The 27,047-nt window shown below is 42.2% G+C and overlaps 1 protein-coding gene and 1 non-coding gene across 8 annotated transcripts in view; one reads left to right on the top strand and one right to left on the bottom strand.

Annotated features, from left to right (window-relative positions):
* The window catches only part of FOXP1 (forkhead box P1), a 595,386-nt gene that overhangs the window by 175,377 nt on the left and 392,962 nt on the right, over nt 1-27,047 (bottom strand). The gene's annotated exons all lie outside the window — the stretch shown is intronic.
* On the top strand, nt 11,677-11,749 carry TRNAG-CCC (transfer RNA glycine (anticodon CCC)). Its single transcript has one exon. It is a non-coding gene; the product is annotated as a tRNA-Gly (tRNA).

Below are 27,047 nucleotides of genomic sequence, written 5' to 3'. Positions count from 1 at the left end.
CGTGCAAACGCCCAGGGGCAGGTGTGCAGAAGCAGCTCACCTAGAGCAAGGGCTGGGGTCCCCACACCTCAGCAATGAAGGATGCCTAGCAGCCAGGTGAGGGGGGGGTGCACAGAAGGGGGTGTGGGAGATTTCTGGGCAGAGAGATGGGTGTGCCCATGGGCAGGAAGACCCAGAGCGTTTGGGATCTGACAGGTGGGGCCCGAATACCCAGAAGGAGCTGGCTGAATCATGAGAGAGGGGCTAGAACGTGTAGATCACCTGCAGAAGTTGGGACTTAGGTTTTCGTTTGTTTTTTTTTTTTTTAATAAATTTATTTATTTATTTATTTTATTGGCTGTGTTGGGTCTTCGTTGCTGCACACGGGCTTTCTCTAGTTGTGGCGAGTGGGGGCTACTCTTCCTTGTGGTGCGTGGGCTTCTCATTGCAGTGGCCTCTCTTGTTGCAAGAGCACGGGCTCCAAGCGTGTGGGCATCGGTAGTTGTGGCACATAGGCTCAATAGTTGTGGCTCACGGGCTCTAGAGCACAGGCTCAATAGTTGCAGCGCACGGGCTTAGTTGCTCCGCAGCATGTGGTATCTTCCTGGGGCAGGGATCGAACCTGTGTCCCCTGCACTGGCAGGCGGATTCTTAGTCACTGCGCCACCTAGGAAGTCCTGGTTTCTTTCTTTTTAATGTAACAAACAGTAACACTGACTCTTGGGGTGTGGGAGGTCTACAGTACTATGAATTTTAACACATGTATACATTCATATAATCCCCACCATGATCAGGATACAGAACAGCTCCATCAACCCCCAATCTTCCTTGTACTATCCTTTCATAGTCATACACTCCCTCCATGCCTCACCCTTGGCCACTACTGATCTATTTTCTATCACTGTAGTTTTGTCTTTTCAACAACATCATACAAATGGAATCATAAAGTATGTAATCTTTTCAGGTGAGCTTCTTTTATTTAACATATTATCTCTGAGATTCTTCTCAGCTACTGGGTATATTAATAGTTCGTCTCTTACTATTGCTGGAGATTATTCTACTGTATGGAGGTACCACAGTTTGTTTATCAATGCACCCACTGAAGGACATTTGTGTTTTTCCCCAGCATGGGGCTGCATACATAAAGCTTCTACGACATTCATATATAGGTTTTTCTAGAAACCTATGCCTTGTTTGTCTTAGGATAAATACCCAGGATTGAGCACTGGATGACATGGTAACCGTATATTTAATTTTTTTAAAGAAACTGACCCACTATTTTTCAGAGTGGCTGTCGCATTCCGCATTCCAATCAGCAATGCAAGAGACTTCATTTGTTCCATACCCTTGCCAGCAAGTGATCCTGCCTGAGTTTTAAAATTTTAGCTATTTTAATAGGTTTGTAGTGGTATCTCATCATGATTTTTGCCCTTACTATAGTTATAATTTGCATTTCCCTAATGTCTAATGATGTTGAACAACTTTTCATGCTTTCTATAAATCTTCTTTGGTGAAACTTCTATTCAAGGCTTTTGGCCATTTTTTTTAATTGTTTTTTTCCTTATTACAGAATTTTAAGGGTTCTCTATAATATTTTCTATATGTAAGTCAGTGGTTGGAGATGTGATTTTAAAATATTTTCTCCTAGTTGAAAGGGAACCCTCCTACACAGTTGGTGGGAATGTAAATTGGTGCAGCCACTATGCAGAACAGTATGGAGGTTCCTTAAAAAACTAAAAATAGAGGTACCATATGATCCAGCAATCCCACTCCTGGGTATATATCTGGAGAAAATCTTGCTCCGAAAAAATACATGCACCCCAGTGATCACTGCAACACTATTTACAATAGCCAAGACGTGGAAGCAACCTAAATGCCCATTAATAGATGAATGGATAAAGAAGAGGTGGCACATATATACAATGGAATATTACTCAGCCACAAAATAAAATGAAATACCATCTGCAGCAACATGGATAGACCTCGAGATGATCATACTAAGTGAAGTAAATCAGACAGAAAAAGACAAGTATTATATGATATCACTTATATGTTGAAGCTAAAAAAAATGCTATAAATGAACTTATTTACAAAACAGAAACAGAATCACAGACTTAGAAAGCAAACTTATGGTTACCAAAGGAGAAAGGTGGGGAGCAGGGATAAATTAGGAGGTTGGGATTAACATATACACACTACTATATATAAAACAGATAACTAATAAGGACCTACTGTGTAGCACAGGGAATGCTAATCTACACTCTGTAATAACCTATGTGGTTATTAAAGAATCAAAAAAGATATATAACTAAAGATGTATATAACTAAATCACACTTTGCTATACACCTAAAACTAACTCACATTGTAAATCAACTATATGTCAATATAAAATAAAAACTAAAATAAATAAAAATAAAACCATGAAAACCTAAAGAAAAAATAAATAAAATAAAAATATCTTATCCGTGTCAGTGCCTTGTCTCTAATCAGGGATTGTATGTGCAATTTAGAAAGTTCCTTGACGCTATGTTAAGAGGGGAAAGACAAGAAGAATTTGAGGGTGGGGGAAGCTTGCTAAAAAAATGCAGCCTGGAAGTAATGGACGGGGCCAACGTCTCCGGCACACAGGACGAGAACAGGGTGTTCTCATTGCAGGGCAGGAGCCCGTGCAAAGCAGCCCACTCAGGGCGATGCTTTTAATGCTGTGACTAATGATGGCACGTAAAGGTGATGTCTTCCCATCCTCTGTTTTTAGTGCCGTTGAACCATCCCAGGTAATAAATCAAAGAAGCCAGGGTGGCTATTTGTATGGCAAGATAAGGGAAATTAATTTCAATGCCCAAACATGGACCTCCTTATATTAAAAAATGACTTAGCAATCCTAGTCCTTTTCATGAGAACTGTCTCGGAAAAGCACCATGTGGAAAACACACACACAGCACTCATTCACCCTCTGTATGTTCGAGGGAAATATTGTTGTCTCCCAAGATAGGGAAGTCAAGGGGAAGAATCACTTATAAAATGAGGAGCAACAAAATAAAACTGATTGAGTAAAAAATGTCCACGGACCTTCAGGAAAGGGAGGAGTTTAGTAATAAATTGCATGTCGTTACATTCCTTCAATCTTAAAACAAAACAAACTCCCCCCCCCCCCAAATAAAACAAAACCCAAAACCCAAAACCTTCACTACGCTTTGCAAACTATTGTAATTGTCTCATTTTCAGCGAAATGCAAGACACTTTGAGTTTAAAATGTGTAAAAATACAAATTCTAGGACCGTGGATGAGAATATATGGAACGACAGTGAGATTTCTAGGTGGAAACGTGGCTGGAACACAGAGTTAATACCTTGGCTGGATACTAACGGGTAGACAAGGTGTAAGAAAAGCCCAGAGACTTCTCTGAGCTCCCCAGGGGCCGCCCCCTGCCCCCACCTCTGCGCTGTGCTCAGAACAATGTAAAGCCATCCATCACCCGGAAGCCTGCTCCACTTGCTGACGCCAAGTGAGCAGGGTTGCCACCTGTCCAGCTTTCCTTTGAACGGTCCCCACACAAAGTCCCGCTCTGCTCCAGGTTCAAAGTCGCATTTCATCTGGACGCCCGAACTGGCCAGCGTTCCCGCAGCAGCAATAGTGCTCCAGCCCTAACTTGGAGAAGTCTGCTTTGAACCTTGGTTCTTTTGACCAAATTCTGGGTCTGCTCCAAGTTGGCACTGCCACCCTACTTCTCTCTGCTTCCCTTCTTGCCCCCTAAAAATCTCTTCTCTGCATGGTAGCCCGAGCGATCTTTTGAAAATGCACATCAGTTCCTACTGTTGGGATCCACACGGCACTCAGCAGGAATATTTTCTAGTTTAAATCATCTTTGTATACCATAGGGGCTAAATAAACATGCTGAGTAAATAACCCAGTGAATAAATGACTGTGCCAAGGTAGGGAGGTTCTTTTATGATCCTAGTCTTAACTGAATTTTATTTTTTAGTATTTTTTAAAAATTGCAAATGTTCTTGTCATCTCAGAGGTAGGAATACATTTCTGAGTATAATAACAAAAAGCTCAGGATCTATAAAGAAACAACTGATAAATAAAATTACATTAAAATTGAATATGGCGAAAATAGTACACCAAATTCAAAAGATCACCGAAACACTGGGTAAATATGTGCATATCATAGTTAACCTAGAAAAAAAGGTCTAAGTTTTATGGTACATGAGAATCTCTATAAATCAATAAGGGAATAAATAAATCCAACAGAAAATTGGGCAAAAAATATGAAAGAAAATACAGATGTCTCTTAAACATTTAAAAAAAAAGTTGAAAACTAATCACACTCTTAAAGAAAACATATCTACTTCACTTGTTTTAAATTTTTTCCCCATTTATTTCTGAACCACATGCCCAAGGATCAGCATAAAGCCTTGAGAGCCAGAGAAAAAAATGAAGTATGCTCAGGCAAAATAACTTACATGCAGCCTTCATTTGATATATATTTATTACTTAAGTGATTATGCACACAAATCTCAGTTTCCTCATCTGTTAAATGGGAACAGCCATAGTGCTGACCTCATTTAGGTCAATTTGGTGAGAATACATGTAAAGTGCCAGACATGATTTCATCTATGCTATCTTTTATTATTACATCAGGCACCAACCCACAGTGATCAGGAATTCTGCTAGAGCCAACCTAGCAGGAAGGCAGGGACGGGGAAAGAGCCAGAAGTGAAAGGAGAAGGGAGTATACGTACAGTGCAGGGGATAAAGATAAATTGCAAGAGAGTTCAAAAGGGAAGCAAGTTTATTTCCAGTTCAGGCTGTCAGAGATTTCTTAGAGGCAATGGTGTTTAAACCATACCTTGAAAGGTAGAGTCGATTTGGGTATGCCTCAGACACTTATATATGTTTGGTCAATAAGAGTTAAACAACATCTATTAATAGGGCCAGGTACTGCGTCAATCACTGAAGATAACAGTGGTAGACAACAGACATGGCCTCTGCCCTTGAGAAACATATAGTTAAATAGGAAAGAGAGTTTAAATATGCTTGAAAAGCAAAGCAATAATGAACCTAAAATTCAGGAGGAGGGTCATCTATGTGCATGGACTCTGGCAAAAAATGCAAGTTACAAGTAACGGACCAATTCCTGGATTGATCAGGCGGTGAGGGTATTCACGGATGTTACTATATTATGCTTTCTAACTTACCAAGTATGTTGTATAACATATGTAATAGCTTATAAGGTGCACTGTTTTTATTTTTTTTTCTTCTCATTTTAACATCTCCCAAATTGGGATGCCTCTTAAAAGAGAGGAGGTAAGAAAGCATTATGGATTAACTGACTTGGCTGCATTTTTATATTATTACTAGTATATAAAACAGAGGTCTCATAAAAGAGTCAATGAAATACGGTATATTCTTTCCTTAAGTATCAAGTATTATATTTTTAAAAGATCATAAAAATGTTTTTAAAAACTGCATTATCCTTTTTATCAGCTGGATAAGCTGAGCATTATTTGGAGTCCAATTTTAAGAAAGAGACATGGAAGTTCTTACTCTCAGGTACAGGGGGTAAATTCACAGATGAGCTCTGCCTCCACTGAATCCAGTTCATGATGTAAAATCAGGCTCTGTTAAAACTAGAAGTATTATTGGGATTCTCATTCTTTTTTCACCCAAATATGCAATCATTTCCTCCCTTTTCTTTCTTTCTTTTCTTTTTTTTTTTTTTTTTGGTGGAGAAAAGGGAATACAATGAGATTGGAAATCATTTAGCTACGAAAGCAATCATGAGTATTTACTCAAATGATCAACATCCACAACACTGGAAAATGCCTAATTCAGGTATCCCAATCATCGTGACACATGATCTAATTTTTAAGAACTGACGTGATTCCAGACAGTCAGAGGTGCCCTCTGCTTGTATGTAAGCTTCAGCTCGGTAGCTTAACAGCAGGAAATGATTTTGCCAAAACCATGGCAAGTGTTTGATGCAGACTCTTTTATTTCTCAGACTATTCTTCCTTCCCTTCCCCTCCCCCAAATTTCTAAAGGAAAGCCACGGACAGGCTCTGGTGTCAGATAAGGTGACATCCACAAGCACTGGGGAGGATGCTATTGGGATGGAGTGGGACAGCCCAGCAGTGGCAATGCATCTCTATTTTCTTTTAAAGAGCAATTATGATTTAATATGGTAAAATTATATCATTAAACCTACTCAGCTGGAATACATTCTCCTTCTGATATGCATTTAGAAAAGCAGTTCATATTCTCTCCCCAAAATATATCTATTACATTTTTGTGTCTACCCGCCACTTCTCTTTTTACCATGATACTTGAGATAAGTTTCAGACAGTCTGGCAGGAGGAGAAAAAAAATACAACCACCCTGAAACTCGATACTTATCTTACTCATCGAGACCTTTTTGATCTCTCTGAGTGAAAATTAATCCTTAACTATAAGTACATCCTCCAACTTCCCAAAGCGCAAAATTTCTAACGTCTTGTTACATTTTCTACGAGGACCATTACTTATTATTATTATAGCTTCCCCTCTTTGTTCGAAAAGCACCGAAATTTAAGTTAATGAGTTAAGTTTACACTCAAACGAGGAACTGTCACATGCTTATTTTCCAGTTACGAGTCTTTACCGCAAGGAGATTAGACGTATCATTTGTAATAGAGTTTTCCTCTAGCTCAACATTGAGAACTTGGCGTGGTGGTGTTGCTGACACCAATAGAGACCCTCCCTTTGAAACTCTGTATTTCCTGGGATATGGTCCTCTGAAGCTAGTTGCATTGCTTCCGTCTTTTCAACCTCAGCCTCTGGGACTCTCCCTGGATTCTGAATTATGTGGGATGTTGAAGAGGGAGGAGGCAGGAGTGATGGGAGTGTCAAGAGTGGGTTCCAAGGCTTAAAATCACTGACAGTGTTCCATCCGGTTACCTTGCTGCCCAAGAGCACAGACTTTGGCAGGGCCACATGGGTTCAAATCCCTGCTCAATCATCTATTACTGTGTACCACGGGACAAGTTATTTAACTTACTCGAGCCTCAGTCTCCTCAACTGCCAAATGGGAATACTACTACTCAGGGCACAAATTTGTCTTGGGAATTAATTAACATATCCAAGCCCTTTGCAAGGCACAGGCCATAAGTGGACATTATTAATGCTGTATTTTATTGACTTTCTTTTGTCAAGATTCTAACTCTGACCAATAGAAATTAAATTGGCAGCTATTAGTACACGCATCAGAATTCAGAATATTGTAGGAAGGTTGCTTAGTTCAAGGTGGGAACAAGGTTGGGTGGAGGGAGGATTGTGAGTAAGGGGAACAGGCCCAGGAGTTTCTGAATTCTTCTCATCTCCGCCCGCCCACCCAAAGACCCCAGGGCCACTAACTCTGTCCCCTCCCACTTTTACATTAAGAGCGCTGGCAAAGCAACCACTGAGAAGACACAAAGGAAAATTTTAAGAGCAGTGGACAGAGTCACCAATGCACTGGAAAAAAAGACAGTCTTATTTTTTGGCTAGAGCTCAGGAAGCAGACTTACTTTGGGGTCATATCTTGTACCGAAAGACGGCCAACAGAATTATGACATTTAAACTCAGCAGGCGGAAATCCAAAAAAGAGGGGATATATGCATACGTATGGTTGATTCACTTTGCTGTACAGCAGAAGTTGACACAGCAGTGTAAAGCAGCTACACACCAATTAAAAAACAAAACACAACACCCACCAGGCACCTTAGAGAGCCTGCCAATCGCAGGACCTACCTTTTCCCAAGGGCCTATTTTACAGACAAAGAACTTGCAGTCTGAAGAAATAGGTGATGGTCCAAGAAGAGAATTATTGGTAAAATCAGTGCTAGAACTGTCCAGGATATTCTTCTACTACCTCGCTCTGACTCTCTTTCCACAGGTGAGCAGGTTGCTTCCCAACAAACCACACTCTACTCCACAGCTCTGGCCCACCATGTCACACTAACAGTGTGAACTCACAAATGCCACCCTGAAGGCACAAGCTGTGAGCAACCCCACGGAAACAAAGGAACTCTGCTCTACCCTTCTGTTTCTGTGTCCCGTGATCTTCAAACAGGAGATACAAACACACGCTTTTGACAAGTATTCACCACATGCCAAGCTCTACCGAAAGCTGATTATTTCACGTGTCACCACAAAATGCTGGGAAGTACCATTACTTGCAGTTTACAGATAGGGAAACTGAGGCACAGAGAAGCTGAAGAACCTTTTTACAATCCCATGCCTATGACGCGGCAGAGGCAGGCTCTGGTCATAGGGCTGCCAAGCCCACATGCTCCTCAACACTGCTTCTCCCATTCTCCACACACTCCTTGCACCACGGCAATCCCAGAGCTCAGCCACTCCTGCCTCCTTCTCCGTTTCCCTCCAGGAAGCTGAAGGACAAGCACTCATGACAGTGTTTGCGGCAACAGGACACTAAGATGCCCGTGTGACTGTGGCCTCCCCAGGAATGTGGGCAGGACCCGTGGATAAGATGGACTATCACTCCCTTGACCAGGGTGTGGGGCAGGAGGGTTTTGCAGATGTAATAAAAGTCCCTCATCAGTTAACTCTGACATAATCAAGCGTTTCCTTGGTGGGCCTGGCCTAATCAGGTGAGCTCTTTAAAAGAAGGACTGAGGCTCTACCTGAGGACAAAGAGATTCTTCTGCTGGCCTGGAAGAGGCAAGCTGCTGCGCTGTGGGGAAGCCACGAGGCAGGAACAGTGGGCGGACTTTAGAAACCCAAGGCCTCAGTCCTACAACTGCAATGAACTGAATTCTGTGAATTCTGGACAACGAGTGATCTTACAAGAGGACCCCAAGGCTCAGAGGACATTAGGGCCTGCTGACACCTTCCTCACAGACGTGTGAGGTGCTGAGCAGAGGACCCAGGTAAGCCAGGTCTGGACTCCATGGAAACTCTGAGATAAGAAATACATGTAGTTTCAAGCTACGAACTTCACGATATTTTGTTACACAGCAATAGAAAATTCACACACACACACACACACACACACCCCATCTCTCACAGAAAATGAGAGGGTTCCACAAAAGTCAGGCTGAGAAATGCCTGGGACCACCTTGTTGAGGCAGCCCCTGGGGGGCATGTGGTGGGGACAGCACTGGCTCTGAAAGACACACCTGCTCCGACACCCCAGCTCTGGAACTTCCTAGTTCTAGAGCCTTGAGGAAGTAACTCGATTCTCTGAGACTCTGTTTCCTCATCTGAAAAATGGGTAGGACATTAGTACCTACCACACAGAACTGTCCAGATATTAAATGAGAGAACACACAGAAAGTATTTCACCAAGGACCTGGCATGTTATTGATAATGATATGTGTTAGCTTTGGCTACTATTCAAACACATGATCTTGTTCACTGGGCCTCAGTTTACCCGGTTGCACAAGAAAAAGGGTGCAGTGGAAAGGCTCTGAGCTTCCTTCCTGCGCTAAGGTACTCACAGGCTTTGCCTAACAACTCAGCCAGTCCGTGGCAAACTGGCCCTCCCCCCACCCTTCCCCACCTGCGCGGAGCAGGCGTTCCCAGGTAACCACCTCCCCAGTCCCACACTGGCCCACCTGAAACCAGAATGCTGAACTTTGTGACTGAGTGTTTACAATTGGAGTCACTAGTCAGATAAGCACATCCTGCTTTCTGTTTAACGACCAGTTAAAGGCACAGAAGTGTACCTGGAAACTGTGGTGCATTTGCTGAAGGTGCCTCCCAGGCACCTGTGTGCCCCAACCCACCCAGCTCCTCTACGCCTCTCCAGACCAGAACTCAGAGCAGCAGATAGGCTGGCAGGATGGGGAGAAGTAGCTAAGTTAGTAGCAGGTTGTGGCTGCGAAGTTTTATTTCAGCTCTCACCAATCCAAACTTCTATCTTGAATTAAATATTCTCCAGGGACTTTCCCAAGACTGCAGATATTTCCTCCTAATGATTCCTGCAGCCCCAAGCACGTAAGCACATCTTACCTTTCCAAATGAGTGGCAGGCTCGGAACTTTGATCACAGACTACCTACCCCATCACCCTCAGCCCACCCCAGGATTCGGATCTTACTTGAAAAGAAAATACTACATCAATGTCTTCTAATCCTTTTGGTTAAACATGGGAGGACAAAGAAAGATACACATCATGGAATGACCGGGTTGTGTCTGCTGGGCCGTAGGTGTGTCACGTTCAGGTAAAGAGGAGAGAGCCAGCATCATGGAAGTAAAACTGCTCAGAGCTCAGCTCTAATGAAAGGTAACTATTCTAAGAGACAAGCAAACACGATGAGAGGGTACATCCACATCACGGGTCAGACAATTTTACGGAATGAATGACAGTAATTTTCACATATTGGATGCTTTGCTTTCTAAAAGTGTGTTTTCAGAAGCCCTGCAATAAACATTACTAAATAACATTTGTGGAGTCCCTACTGTATACGTGTGGGACACAGCATACTAGGTGCTGTAACAACTGGGTACATAAGACAAGGCCCTCAAGAACAAAAGATTCATCACGGTTTACATTCCGTGCAATCTATTTTTCCCCATATAATTCTATCTAGGAATTGCTTAAGCCCAACTCAGACTGTAATGGGCCTAGGAATCTATGTATTCTTTGAGGAAAGCTCTAAAACCAGGATACATTTAAGCTTGCTCTACGAACTAGGACAAACAAGCTACGGGAAACTATTTTAGGTGTCTGCTCTAAAATCATGAGAGTAGGTGTCCGTGGAAAGCACATTTCCTGTGAGCATTCATTTGCTCCTGGTTCTCTTGTTCAGTCCTCTACTCACTTGGTGGACAATACTGGGTGGAAACAAAGACTGCCATGGCTCTGGAGTCAGACCTCCTGGGCTCAATGGCCAGTTGAGCCTGTACCAGCTGTGTGACCTTGGGCAAGTCATGTCACCTGGCTGGGCCTCAGTGTGGCATCTACGACATAGAGACAGTAAAAGGACTTTCCTTCAGGGGTTGTTTTGAGGATCAAGTAAAACAATTTCTGGAAAGCACACTGCCTGGCACGTAGCTCTCAGGGAACATTAGCTATCACAATTCCATTACTAGCAGCTGGCAGACATACCATACTGGCACTAAGAGGTGGGTTTTCTTATCGGTTTTTTTTTTTGGGGGGGGGCTATATTTGAAATAAAATTTCAAAACAGAAACTTTGATTGTGTTAACTTGGGGAAGATACAATTATTCAATTATTCTTGCAAAAGTCTCCTAATATTACTAGAAAATCACTGCATTACCCCACGCCTAACCACAGTGCGTTCAGATGGATATTCTTTGGTGTATACAGCTGACCCACCTGAGATTCAGAGGCTTCCAGAGGCGGGTATACAGGCCACAAAGAGAGAGTTGGGATTGAAACTCAGGTCTACATCAATCCAAAGTCCACGCCTTTATCATAACACATATTCTTAAAGGTAACCCTCAGCACAAGAAGGAAATACACCTGGAAAATCCAGATAAACTAAAGCAGTGTGTGGGTTCAGTTTCAAATGCACTCTTATGCTGAAACATCTAGTACAGAGCTGTCCAAGAGAAACAGAATGTGAGCCACATACATCATTTTAAATTTTCTAGTAGCCACACTGAAAAAGTAAAATAAAATGGGCAGATTTAGTAATGTTAAATATATTTAACCCTTATTTCTAAAATACCATCACTTTTGGGGACTTCCCTGGTGGTCCAGTGGCTAAGACTCTGCGCTCCCAATGCAGGGGGCCCAGGTTCAATCCCTGGTCAGGGAACTAGATCCCACATGCCGCAACTAAGAGTTTGCATGCCACAAACTTAAGATCCTGCATGCTGCAGTGAAGACCTCACATGCTACAACTAAGACCCAGAGCAGCCAAATAAATAAATACGTAAATATTTAAAAATAATAATAATAAAATAAAATCACTTTCACATGAAATCAATGTAAAATTCTCAATGAGATATATTTTGCATTTTTAAAAATACTAACTCTTTAAAACCTGGAATGTGTTGTCGACGTACAGCACATCTCAGTTCAGACTAGCCATATATCACATGCTCAACAGCCACACGGGACCAGAGGCCACCGTACTGAACAGCACAGCCCTTGGAGCTCCTTGCAATGACAGCTCATGCTAAACAATACAGAAAGAAATCACTGGTGCCACTCGACAGACACACCTAAGTCTTCACCTGGCAGACCTGTGATTTAGGGAAGACTCAAGCCATCGCCTCGTTTTCTCAGCTACACTCTAACACCCACATTCTAAGCTGCAAAGACTCGATATTCTCACCTCTTGTGCAGAACCTTCCTGTCGCGTGCAGTGTGGTACAGCCTGCCCAACTTCAGGCACACATTCTTTCCTGATGTCAGGGAAATGCACATGTGAAACAGAAGTGAAACAGAAGTGAAACAGATAAGATAGCCCAGCGGAGCAGGTGACTGTGAAGCAAATGGGTGATTTTTTTTTTCCTGTGCTTGTGCACAATCCAGGAAAACAAGCCCTTATTTGCTAAATAAAAATAGCTTGGCCATGAGGTGATGCTCAGCAGGGGGCTCATTGATTGGCTGGCTGACAGCAATCTCTCCTGCAGGAGGCACACAGGCCAGAGAGGAACATTTCACGGCGAGAGGGATCGGGAGGACGGCTGAACATCTCGGAGAGCAAAACATCCCAAGGAAAAAGGGAAGCAGCTCCAGAAATAAAAGAGAAGTCTTCAAAGAGAAGGCTGAATAGATAACGTGATCCTGTTGTCCCAGACTGCGGCTGTGAGGGGTAGGTCTCCTTCCTTCCCCTTCCTCTCCTCTCTCTTTCCTTCTTCCCTTTCTCCATCCCTTTCTTCCTTCCTTCATTCAGCGCCTCCTAAGTGTCCAGCATTGGGCACAGAAAGGAAAAAACACAGTTGCAGCTTCAAAGGCCTTAGAGTGGACAAGTCCATCACCCACCACCAACCAGTGGGACTAGTGCTTCCAGGAAGGAGTGTGCTCAGTAGGTAGAAAAGAAGCCAAGTAAGCCCGGAGAAAAAGAGCAAGGAAAGAGGGCAGATTCAAGGAGATTTCAGGGAAGGAGGCTAGCGTGTGCAAAGGCACAGAATGTCCAGGGAGCTTCTGGGAATCTGGTCTTGTCCTGGTAAAGGGGAAAACGCAGGATAAGCTCTCATGTCATGAGCGGAGGCCAAAGCAAAACTGGTAATTTAATACCATTCAAAGAAATTTGATTTTAGGACCTACAGGCTAGTTTAACATCTAGAATTTATGAAATGGGCCAAGAGGCAGGCAGAGCCTATATGATGCTGATATGCTTCTCTGTACAGCAAGGAGGTCAGGAAGGACAGGAAGGAGGGCGGGCCTCCTGAGCTGCTCAGGTCAGCACATCTGGGCAAAGACTGGTCTCGGCTGCCACTCTGGGCCAGGGGGAGGTTCGGAAAGGCAGGGACATGTGGATGTCTTGACCCATGAGGTGACTAAGGAAAAGCCAGCTTCAAGACCTAGAAAGAAGACAGACTGCCTGGTTGGGGGTGGGATGAGAAGAGCATGAAATTGCAGATAGGCATACACTTCCAACGCAGAGGGACTGATCAGAGGATACCCTCTTTGGTCAATGAAACCAACTGGCTCCAGGCCTGGATCAGACTCCAGTTTAAAGACCACTCAGAAGAATGTTAGAAAATCAACTAAAGAGGTATAGATTTTCAAACTAGTTTTGGAGTGTTGGAACAGAAGCCCAAAAGGTTGCTGAGAAGATGGGGATAGGAAACAATCTAACACAGAAAGGACTTAAAAATCCTGAACGCCCCCAAATTCTGAGTACCTTTTAAAAAAAGAGTTCTCTGGCCCCAGGAACAAAATAATATCAAAATATCGAGAAGATAAAGCAGTGTGAAAAAGTTTACGCTTGAAATGGATGGGTCTTAAATACAAAGAGATATACTACCCACCTACCTACACCCCAAAAAGTTAGAAACTAAGCCAAATCAACGAATCTGAATATAGCAGTTAAGGGTCAAAGTTGAGAAGACTTCCGAAAGTTTTGAGTGCATCCTTTAAGCTATTCATTCAAAAGGAGAGGAAACAAATACCAGCAATATTAAATGTATTGCCCAATGTTACAAAGCAAACCAGTGGCATTATGGAGACAAGAACGGAAATCTTCTAGTACCCAGTTGTCCCCTCATTCCTGCCTTCCACCAGGAGATGACTGCTAGCTATGGGCTAGTGATGCAAAGGTGGGTTAGGGAAACAGACAAGTCCGCTGTCCTCACAAAGTATCCATTCTAAAGTGGGAAGCGGAGAATCCGATAGTAGAGAAATGAATAAAATCAGTGACTGCACAGCTTGAGCTTGCTAGGAAGACATAAAAGTGAGTGATACATTAGAGAACAGATGGGGAAGACACGTTCAGGAAGTCAGGGGATCCTCTGAGCTGTTCCTTCTGAGCCGTTCACCCCAACATGGAGGTGAACAGCTCAGACACTGAGCAGCAACCCTGGGCTGCTTAGTAATCAACACACGTGCCCCTTTCATTGCCTCCCCCCACCCCCTGCCCCACTCTGAACCACAGCTATTCATATACGGTCCAGGCAATGGAGACATAGTCTTTCTACAAAATAATACCATATAAATAGTATAAGGGAAAAATGAACTAAAGGATACAGAGAACAGATCGATGGTTACCAAAGATGGGGTTGGGGTGGGCAAAATGGGTGAAGGAGGTCAAAAGATACAAACTTCTGGTTTTAAAACAAGTCAGTCCTGGGGCTGTAACGTTCAGCATGTGTCTATAGTTAACACTCTATTATATATTTGAAACTTGCTGAGAGAGTAGATCTTAAAAGTACCCATCACTAGAAAAAAAAATCTATAACCGTGTGTGGTGATCACCACAGTAAGTCCAGATGGTAACTAGCCTTACCGTGGTCATCCTTTCGGAATATATACAAATATCGAACCATGTTGTACAAATGAAACTAATTTACTGTTGTATGTTAAATATAGCTCAATAAAAGATAATTTAAAAATAAGAGAGTCATACAGAGAATGGACTGGAGAACTCGAGGTTTGGGAGGGGGCGGGGGGTGAAGGGGAAGCTGAGACGAAGCGAGAGAGTAGCACAGACATATATATACTACCAACTGTAAAATAGATAGTCAGTGGGAAGTTGTTGTATAACAAAGGGAGTCCAACTCGAGGACGGAAGATGCCTTAGAGGACTGGGGCAGGGAGGGTGGGGGGGACTCGAGGGGGGGGGGAGTCAAGGGAGGGAGGGAATACGGGGATATGTGTATAAAAACAGATGATTGAACTTGGTGTACCCCCAAATAAATTAAAAAAAAAAAAAAAAAAAGAGAGTCAAATACAAAAAAGGACTTCCAAACTAAAAACAGATAAACACGGGGTTGAAAAAGAAAGTCATCAGACCCCTGGATTTCTCTGTCAGCCCACAGGCCACACTTCAAAAAAAAAAAGAATGTAAAACTGTTATCACAAATCCATATACATTAAGCTGTGAAAGGTTAGTGTGAATGTAGAAACAAGCAATTGAAGAGTAGTTATAAATATTAAAAGTCTACTAGATGCATCAAAAACATCAGCGGAAACCGGGAGCAAGGTATAAAGGATCTCCTTTCTGATGCCATGTTTTTAGAAAATCGTAAAAGGTTGGAGACAATCCAGAGAAGGGCAAGTAGAATAATTAAAAGGATGGAAAAATGGAAGCTCCAGGGAAAGGTTAAAAGGGTTATGATGGTTGAAAAAGAGACGGCTAAGGGGCAACTTAATAACTGCCTTCAAGTCCATGACGGGTTATTACAAAGGAGTCACCAAGTTATCTTCTCTAACCAGAGAGGACAGAGGACATTGTCTTAAATTGCAGCAGATGAGAGCAAATGAATTTGGTGAAACACAGAAGTGAGGTTTTGTGTTTTTTTAGTTTAGTTTTGTTTGTTTTGGCTGCATCGCACGGCATGCGGGATCTTAGTTCCCCAACCAGGGATCGAACCTGTGGCCGCCTGCAGTAGAAGTGCAGTCTTAACTACTGGACCACCAGGGAATTCCCAGGAGTGAGTTCTTGGATGGACCCGACTATGCTGGGGGATGCTGTAGGAAAGAAATTCTACAGAGAGCTTATCACCCAAACAACCCATTCGCCTTGATTATAAACACGTCTTATTAGGTCCGTGGAGGTGGAACTGACACCAAGGACCTTCAGTAGTCCTTTTTTTTAAAATGATATTTCAACTGTTGGTGCAAAAATCTGATAAGGCTTTACTAATATTCCATTGCCCATCCCATTGGGGGGGGTTGAAAAAAAGCAAGATCTAGCAAGATCCACTGGATTGATTCAGCAATGACATTATTTATAATGCAATACATGAGAGTAAGCATAAGCGAGAGCAAGGAAGCCCTGATTAACACAACGATGCTTAGATGGGAAATTAGCCCAAACGGAAGATGCCCCCAGGTCCCGTTCTGCTAAATTGCAGATCGAGGGCTGAAGTGCGGAGCGCACGTGTCCTAAATTCAAGCTGAATTCCAGGATTCTCTTCACTTCCTTCCAGAAGAGGCATTTACGGCAGAAGGCTCAAGAACCAATAAAAAAGGTAATTTCACAACATCTCTACTGTGTCCCCAATCATCCAAAGGGCCGAAGGCAGCTCCATTCCCACTACGCTGCGCGGCGCTTGCCACCCGGCTGGTTTTCAATGGACACTGCCGCGTCTGTGTTTTTTTCCCCACGTTGGGCCTACTGGGGTTTTGTAAAAAATCGCAGCTCCGTATCAGGCTGTTGGTCTCTGCTTGGGCTGTGATCAAAAGTAGGGGATGATTTACACTCCTAGGGAAGAGTGGACTCAGTGTTGGCTGGAGGCAGCGGTGAGGACTGTACACGCCAAGTAAAATTTAAGATAAGGAGGGGGAGGTCAGACACTGGGGAAACATCCAGCCACTGGGTCATGTGTCTCTGCGGTTCTGGAAAGTAATCCCAAAGAGCAAGTTCTGATACTCTTGTGAAAACCAAGTACTAAACCTTTGTTGGCATTATGTGAAAATAGATATTTTCACTCCAGTTCCATAAGATTCTAGACAGGTACTGTCCTAAATGGTAGCCATGACCTACACGTGGCTAATTAAATTTAAAGTAACTGCAATTAATTGAAATTAAAAATTCAGTTCCTCAGTTGCATGAAGCACACTTCAAGTGTCCGAGAGCTATACTGGCCACTGCATGGAAGAACACAGAGAAATTAACATTTTTCATCATCGCAGAACATTCTACTGGGCAGCTCTGTTCTAGAATACAAAAGCCTGAAAGAGGCTTGAGAAATCAGACAAGTAATTGCACAGATGTGGAAACTAAGGTCCACTTAGATGTGACTCGCCCAAATAGTTAACTTTCATCTCTATCCTGAACCCCAGGCCAATGCAGCTGGGACTACAGAGGTCCAAGAGAAGTCACATGTCACTGAGTCATGAGGGCCTTGGGAAAGGAAGACACAAGAGGGAAATGACTAAGTTTCAGAAATGTGACAGGTTGAAAAGAGCAGGGTGTGAAGATGGTCCAGGTGGAAGATGAAGCATAAGCAGAGGGAAACATTAATCTTTTATGTGGGCTTCTGAGTCAAGCTCGGCTGACATTTGAGAAAGGTCTAAGAAAACACAGAGTAAGAAAGGAAGGGGAAACTGAGGCCTGGTTTTTAAGGTTCCTGTTTCAGTTATTTATTGCTCTGTGGCAAACCACTCTAAAACTCAGGAGGCTTAAGATAACTTTTTTTTTTCTAAAATTCTGGGGATCGGCTGGGCTCAGCTGGGTGGTTCTTCTTCAGCGGGTGCGGGGGGAGAGGGTCACTTGTACAACTACATTCAGCTGGGACCTGATCTGGTCCCCCAAGAAGTGGGTATCTCAGTTCTTTCCCCTCCCAAAGTGGCCTCTCGGCATCCAGCAGTCTAGTCAGAGCATTCCTACGTGGCCAGTGTGTACCAAGAGAGCTAAGGAAGAAGCTGGCAAGCCTGGAACTGGCACAACGTCACTTCTGCTGCATTTTATTGGCCACAGCAAGTGAAAAGGATGCCCACAGTAAATGTGAGAGGGACTGAGACTCCATCTCTTGATGACAAGGGTGGCAAAGAACACATGTGGCCGTTTTTAAGCCATCACATTCCCCATGTAACAAGATAAGGAGTTTAGACTCAATTTCATAGGGAATTAGAAAGCAAGAGAATAAAGTGATCAGAGTTGTGCTTTAGGGAGAAAAATCAAGTTTTGATGAGTGCCACAAACAAGGGTGGTGGCTACAGAGATCTGTTAGGTGGTTAGGATAGTTTTAGTGTGACTTAAAAAACAGCATCTGACTTCATAGGAGGGAATGAGAAGGCTGTGAGAACTACTTCATAGATAAAAATCTACAGTTATGAGCACCTATAATTGAAGGCATTGGAGAGAAACCTAGTCGACATTTCAGTTCAGAGTAACGAAAAAACTGATGCATGATTTACCCAGGTGGGAAAAGCTTGTTAAGTAAAGATAAGTTGTAGTTCTGAACCAATTTAGAAAAATCCCTACCAGCAGTTTACGTTTAGAGTCAAAAAGACAGCCACAGACCCATCCAAGGAGACGCCAAGCGCTCAGTCAAATGTACCTTAAGTGCTTTTTAACCTGGTTTCAATCATCACTTACAATTTAAAAAATTCTGCTGAACAGGTAGCTCTCCTGAATTAGAAAGTTAAACAACATTTACCATTAGCAAGCCATTATTTGGAAAGCTGAAACTGTATACTAAATTATAGGGTATAAGACATACAACTGAAACCTGACCAAAATATTAGGACAAATGCAACTAAATATCAGCCTGGAATTCTGATTAACCATTTCTTCCCACAGCCCTGTCTTTATATCACTTTCAAAATAAGCATTATCAATAGGATCTTTTCAGAATTTCTATTCTAACTGAAGGAGCCAGTCCCATTAAGACGTCTCACATTAAGACAGTTGAGATTTTTGGAGTAACTGTCCTTTTCTGGTTAGATATTTATTGCGTCCGTATTACATGCCAAGTGCCTCTGATGTAGCAACGAGTGTAAGAGTTGCCATCTTGCTGGAATGTACATTCATGAAAATTATAAGCAAAAGACAAAGTATAAGCACATCCATCTAGGATAATTTCACCTAATGATACGTGTTGTGATGAAGATCAAATGGGGAGTTGGGCTGGTGACATGTGTACACAGGAACTACTTGAGACAGAAGAGCCTTCCCTAAGTTCTCAAACTGTCAGATGGAAATTAAAGAACCACGTGTTTTGGCATATGCACACTTTATCTGATCCATTCATTTCTTAATTCCCTTCTTCTCTGAGGACTCTTCTGAACTCTTAAAAAAAAAACTCATTTTAAAGTTGTGAAGCTATAAGGAACTAGAGAGAAGATGGGGTAGGGAGAGAGAATATCACTATCTTATAAAGCGTAGGAAGTAAGCAATTTCTAGGCCATCCATTGCTACTTACCAATAGATGGAAAAGAACCCCCAAAGCTTCCTGTGGATAAAGTGCTCCTTTACCTACTCAGGTTAATGAATCGGAACCCCCAGATGAACACACTACGAGACCGTGTCTACTAATATTCTAGCTACAGGATGCTTCCGCTTGGGGTAGATCTCTCCCTTATTATTTTTCCCATTTCCTAAAATTTTCCTGGGAGCGTTTATTGTACGAGTTACCACAGTTGTCATCCTTCCAAGCACCATCCGTCTGTCTTTCCTTAATAGCAGATGTATCAATGCAACCGACAGAAATGGAAAAACGAGCCAGCTGGTGGCCCGGCTACGTGGTGCTTTGTATCATCATACACACCGACAAACACAAACCCAAAAGAAATACTTTGAGTTAAAGAACTTTGAATGTTCGTAAGTTTGGTTTCGACAAAAACAATGGGCGTGAATAACAGTTAAATAAGTAGATCTCCTTCCAGAATCTTTTTTTTTTGTTCCAGGTACACTCAGGGTCTGTCTTTAACAGGCCCTGATACTTCAATGAGAAATGGAGGTGCCAATGATTTGTAGGCTAAATTAACGTTAAATACTTCAAAGGCCTGGACAAATAAGTCGGCAGCAAAACTTTTATGAGCTGACTTCCTTCGAGGGAACTTGGAGAGCGGGATTTTATTGCCGTGAATTCTGGTCACCCTTTCTACCCCTCAGCATCTGTTTGAAATATGCAGCAGACAATTGCTTTCCTGGCTGTGACTCAGGTGGTTGAAACACAGGACAAACAGACTACTGTATATAAGTTTTCCTCTAGCGATGAGCATTTTTATTAACTCTTCTGCATAGCAAACGTGGTGGCTGTTCAGAGCCCAACCTCCACAGCACTGTCAAGAAATCCCACTGGTTACAGGCTCTCGTAGCCAAGCGCGGGGTGACCACGTTAAAACGTGTCTCCTCCAGCCTTCCTCGCATTTCAGAAGAAGCGGAAAAACACGAATAACAGTGAAATCTTGCGTTCTGTTTCCTTCATCATTCATATGTTAAATTTCCCAGTTAAATCCTAAATATGAGCTTTCTACATACATGTGTCAGTCTTGCCGCAGAGGCCAGCCAAGACAAACAAGTCCCACGGTTCGGAGTGGCGGGATCTTCACAGAAGCCACGCACTTGCCCGTTTTTCACCAGTTTTTCAAAGTTTCCTCCCAAGACAATAGAAATGTTAGAAAGCGGCTGCCCACAGAGCGCAGTGAGAAAGGGCTCCTTCTCACGCCTCACCAGGGCGTGATGTCTGACCATCAAAAGTGAGTCTGCCTGTAAAGTTCCAGACAGAGGAAAGCGAAATCCCACCCTGTCAGCCCCACCCACACTTAAAGAAATCTACAGGCGTGGTTCACAGATAAAGAGGAGCCCATCTCAAATGGGTTTTGTTCCACATAAGGATTAGGAAAACACTTGGATGCTGCCTACATACTGAAAATACTGAGTTTAAGGTAATCTAAGGAGACTGGACTCTAAAGCAGAACAGACCACACTTTGCGAAAAAACAGTGAACATCACAAAGAACAAAAACTGCCGAATATGAATTTCCATGAACGCTCCAAGACGAACACATTTATGTAGATAGCCTATTCACACACTGGAACATGGTTTTCACCAACATCTTTTCGCCAAGAGTACTTCACAAGAGAGTGTACATTTTTTTAGGAATCTGTTTTGTATTTTCTCCTAACAAATCTACTGCCCATTTCTTTCTTTAAAGGAATAAAGCTTACTCACTCCCTTCACTTGAAAACTAAGATACGCTTTATCATACAACAAACACCAAAGTTCCTTTGAACTTCAAACTCATGCCCCCCGCCCACCCCTGGCCCATTACACTTGAAGTTATTTGCCTCCAAAATTATAAAGTAAAGGAAAAAGTGAGTGGTTAAGCTGACTAGAGTAACAACTGTTTTTCTTCCTTAAACCAATTTACATAGCTTTTTTCCTAGTTGTCCCAAAATGCAGATTCTTCAAGGAATATTTCAGGCATTTAAACGGAAAGTGAACTCCCATGAATTTTGGCAAAAATCATGGAAACAAGGACTGAAACAAAAATATCCAATAAAAAACACTTTCTCTTTCCTGAAAGAGATGGAAAGGAAATAAAACACACCCTGAAAAGAAAATGATTTTATAAAACGTAACTAGGAATAGCTTTCACCAAATTGAAAGGGAACGCCACTTCTTTTTTTTTTTTGTAAAAAATCAAAACCTGTTTCCCAGAAGGACTTCTCTAAAATCATCAGCACCTCACAATTTTTTTTTGTTTGTTTAAAGAACATTAAACTCAATGAAGCTTCTTTATAGTCAAAAAATTAAGAAAGGAGGCCAATTCTGCCAAGAGGCCTTTTTAATCATTTCAAATAAAAAATAACTAAGTCGCAAAGGACTAACAGCCATGTCGAGAGTGGCAGTAATGTTTCCTTACGTGTGAGATATAAAAATCTCTATTGAAATGTTTGTTGGAACTGCTGTGCACCTTCCACGGGAGAAATTTCCTCAGGGATGCAACTTTCCTGACGTCACGACGGGTTCTAACCCCCACCTTGCCTTTAAATTTGCCACGCAGTCCACGTGGGCAAACAACGAGAGAGGCAGAGAACTGATTCCAGCCAAACAAAACAGAAGAAGAAAAAAGAAAAAGCAACTTGGCTAGAATGGCCTAGACATCACCCACAGCAGAAGCACCTAAGGCAACCAGAGGGGCCCGTGGAGCCACCTGGAGGTCTCCACAAAACTCATAGCTGGGGAGTGGGGGGAGGCGGCAACAAAACCTCCTCAGCATTTTCTCGTAACAACCCTCTATGCATATACAACGAGAAGCTACAGAATCTTCCAGTAACTGTGCGTAGCCAGTGGTGACAGAAACACCAGGTTTCAGCAACTGATTGCAATCTCCCACGTAGCAGCGCGAAAGCAAGACGAAAGAAGACGGGTTAGAGGTTGCTTGACTTGAAGAAAACAATTAAGTTCCCCCAAAGGATGACTCTGAGTTACAATGCTACTCCTAGCCTGGAGACCAATAAAATCTCAAAAGTATTAATTTGCAAACTATTTAGAAAGAGAGCCCAGCACTTAATTCCTCCTGTACACGCTTGCTATGGGCTACAGAGCTTGCAGAGGGCAGGCTTCCAGGAACCGGAGCTCACAGACACAGGAATAAAAGGCAGTCCTTGCCTTCAAGACACTTCGAGTCTTACGCGAGGAGAGGAAAAGTACACGAGGGGCAACATAAGGGAGATGGGGACGAGTACCACCGGGGGGACCATCAAGGCACCACGAATAATACAGGCCACCTAGTGACACGTCAGCACCCCATCTCCTAAAGACGTGCACAGTTCCGTTCTTTCAACTTTTCTTGAACCCCGAGTAATTAAACACCAAATTTGGCAACGCATGCTAATTTTGAAAGGCATTCCCTGGGAATTTAGTAAAAGTTTAAACAACTTGTTTACATGTGTTTGGCCCATCTGTTTAAACACAAAGTTTATTTTCATAGGAGCAGATCTTGGGTGCAAGCGCGTTTTGTGCTTGAGACCACTACTGACCTCCTATCCAGCTCCGTCTTTCTAATCTGCATTCTAAATCTCCTCTGTAAACAAAACTCGAATAACAACTTTTTATGATAAATGGTGAACACCTCCAAGATGACAGCTGCAAAATAAACGTGACTTTTATAACCAGGAAGCACTCTAAACAGACAGAAAAAGATTCTCCTTATAGGCTGTTCTGAGAACCCACACACAAAGAATTTTCTTTGTGTGTGTGTGTGTGTGTGTGTGTGTGTGTGTGTGTGTGTGTGTGTGTGTGTGTGTGTGTGTGTCTGGGTTCCTGAGGATGATTCTGAACTGTGTGCATTCCCATCATGCCCCGGTGTTTTCCAGCCCCATGATGCTCTCACTTTTGATTGCGGAGATGATGCTGAAGTGCACGGAGTATTTACTGATCCGGTTATCTTGTTCTGTGACAGGCAGAATCAATCAATCAAGAGGCCAGCTCTGCACTTACATATTCCAGGCACATCTCCGCACTTCAGGATACGAGATCACAGTGTTATCCAGCCAAATTTGATCAACAAATGCAGTTCCCCTGTGCCACAGCAATCTCAGATGAAGATGTTATTATGTGGAACTGAGCAAAGTGATAAAGACAGTGCAGCGGAGCTCAGAGAAGCCCGGCTGGACCTTACTGACAGCTTTTATATACTGAGGCGGCGATGTCCCCTTCTTCCAGGATTATAAAAGTTCCCTTGATTTGAAGAAAATCATGCTGTACATACACGGGTGACCCTCCCCCCCAACACTGCATTTCCCCAACTAATACTAAAATCCTCAAGGCAGAAGCAACATATACGCAGCGTAACACTGCAAGCAAAATCCTTTAATAAAGAGGGAATAGTTAAATCACAGAAAACGGTCATGTGAATTTCCATGGGCTCTGCTGATAGTCTGTTATTACTATTATTCTTATTAATTGGTATACACTAATGTCTAAAGTTAAAAAATGTTTTCATAATTTAACCAGTATTACAAAAAATTTTCATAATTTAATCAGTGTTGTAAATATCATGTCTATGACATTGTGTATAAGTTGGTGTCAATATTTGAAGCGGCTCTCAAAAGAAGTCCAAGAAAATCCCTTATTGTGCCAACAGCTTCTACTTCACTAGTGCCCTGAAGTTATTTTACATTATTTAATCCCAAATCCCATCTTTTGGAGTGTACCTTCCTCTTGCATTTTAAATCTTTAATGGGAGCCTTTGGCGGTTCATGGGTACAATGATTAGATATCTGCAGAGAGAAATTGAAAAATTAATCATCGTTTCCATTTCATATTTTTGTACTACACCAAAAAGTACTTACTTGCAGAGCTAACTTCTACACTCTTGCAATATGTTCCTTAACACGGCAAATGTGGAGAATGATTTCAGATAAAGCATGTCCAAACCGAGCCAGGAAACAGCCTTAAGTTATTCTTTGAGATTTGTATTCTGGGTTTTCATCCAAATTTCATTTCGATTCATTTTAATTAAAACCCATTTATCGGTAGAGGTTATGTTACATGCGGCCTAAAACCAGGGCAAGGGGATCCCAAGCTAAACATAGGAATGATGTTAAGATTGTTTATTATCCTTTTATGAATTTTCCTACTTAAATTACAGCATTTCACAACTCTCTGCAAAATGTGAAACACTATCCACAGGCAGTTTATTATAGAAACTGATCTGAGCATTCATCTGCCCTTCGTCTAAATAGCCCCCGAACCACAAGGAACGGAGGAAAAAAAACAAAACCACCTCAAGTCAGCTATCACAGCTCGAGTACCATCAAACTGCTAAATCTATTAACTTTGTTTTCTTTTTTCACTATTATTAAACTGGAAAGAAAAAATTCAACTGGAAAATTGTGCCTTTTCGGTTCCCTTGTCATCATGTAATAAGTATGAGAAATATATGTGCAATGGCCAAATGGCCGGTAGACAAAACACCCACTCTAAGTGACGTACTGTTTTCCATACCACTCAGACAAAATCAAAACAACAGAACTGCTGCAAACAAAAACAAAATAACATTTCCCATCAGCATTCCAGACAGAGAAATTTTACAGGAAAAGAAGCTGGGAAAAGAACCAGAATGAAATAACTGTTCATACCTCCACTCTTGGTAGAGCCATTGCTTCAAACAGCCCTGAGTTTAACACTGAAATGTTTAACAATTGATAAAATGTTTGCCAGTGTTGGAAAACTTTTGCCCCCTCTATTTAGGCAAACATTTGCACTGTTTAAAGTGATGAAGTGCTCCTATAGAACCAAGGGGCCCACGTTTCTCTTTTTTTTTGAAACAGGGAGATTTAGGATGAGAGAAGAAACTTCAATTCAGCCATAAAAAAGAACAAAATAATGCCATTTGCAGCAACACAGTGGGACCTAGAGATTGCCATACTAAGTGAAGTAAGTCAGACGGAGAAAAACAAATATCATATGATATCACTTATATGTGGAATCTAAAAAAAAAGTGGTACAAATGAACTTATTTACAACACAGAAACAAAGTTACAGATGTAGAAAACAAACATGGTTACCAGGGGGTAAGGGGGGGGGGGAGGGATAAACTGGCATATTAGGACTGACACACAGACTCTACTATATATAAAACAGATAACTAATAAGGACCTCCTGTGTAGCACAGGGAGCTCTACTCAGTTCTCTGTAATAGCCTATATGGGAAAAGAATCTAAAAAAGAGCAGGTATATGTGTATGTACAACTGATTCACTTCCCTGTACAGCAGAAACTAACACAACATTGTATATCAACTATACTCCAGTAAAAATTTTAAAAAAGGAAACAAACTTCAGTGACAGAAGATTCCAGAAGCAAGTATGTCATTTAATTAATTCTCTCTCACTGAGAGAGAGAGAAATGTTTCCTGGTACTGCTAAGTCCGTCTGGCAGGAGAATGTAAAACTCACTTGACAAAGTGAAGATGATCTCCTTTTACGGCTGAGTCACATGTGTGCAACTTTATTAAGGCACCAGCTCCCAGGAAGTTACAGGATCAGGGTTTCGCCTAGATACCTGCCCATAAACTGAGGCAGTGCACTGACTATCAACAGCTGTATTGGACTATTTCACCGCGTCAGTTTACAGTGTCTCCATCATAGTTGGGGCTTGTCAGCTGCACTCTTGCTAACACAATTCCTGTGTTTTGCCTGGCAGTAAATGGACGCTTCTGCCCTAGCGTCGTCTAAACAACTCCGTTAACATTTGCCCCCGAGCGGCTCTCTCTTTGTCCAGTCCCTGTCTTCTAACAGATGTCATCCAAGCCTAATCAAGCATAAAATGGTCATAAATATTTCTTTCTGGTAGATTTCACATTCGCATTTCATGCAGGGACATGATATTTTTCTGCTACCTCCAGGGAGAGCCTAATGCAAAAACCAGTTACTTACATTCTAGCCTCATGGTCCTTTAGTAAAATGCAGAACATGTTCTCGGCTCAGAGACATAAAAAGGCGTAAGACTTTATCTTCGGTCTTTTGTTTAACTGCACCTTTTTTCTTTCCTTTCTTTCCCCCCCACCAAACGCATCTTCATTTTACAGTTTACACTTATGCATTACAAATGTGCCTTTGTGAGTGTGAAAACATAAAACGAGATCTAAAAATGGGACCACGTCTACCGTAGTTGAGCAACTTCAGGGTTTCCCACATTAGACTCCTTAATTACCGGCAAAAAGAGATGTTTTGCTCAGATGCCTCATTTAAATAACAAGCTATTTAGAAAGCAGATGAGATAAGAAGAGGGCTCTTCTCTTTGGGTTCATTTTATAGGATTCTGCAACCTTTTTCATCGCATTCAGTTAAAACAATGGGATGACTCCGACGTACAAATTTAAGGTTCGTGCCAATTTACCCGTGGAGACAAGGAAAGATTATCATGAGATCGGCCCCATTTCCAATACTTAAACTTTGATCAAGCCGGGGAAGCTACTTCCAAATAACGAAGCAGCTTCCTTAACGAGAGAAGAATCGGTAATCAGCACAATCATATTT

Source organism: Hippopotamus amphibius, chromosome 13 (assembly GCF_030028045.1).
Source record: "Hippopotamus amphibius kiboko isolate mHipAmp2 chromosome 13, mHipAmp2.hap2, whole genome shotgun sequence".
Classification (NCBI taxonomy): domain Eukaryota; kingdom Metazoa; phylum Chordata; class Mammalia; order Artiodactyla; family Hippopotamidae; genus Hippopotamus; species Hippopotamus amphibius.
This window is presented reverse-complemented; position numbering and strand designations above follow the sequence as displayed.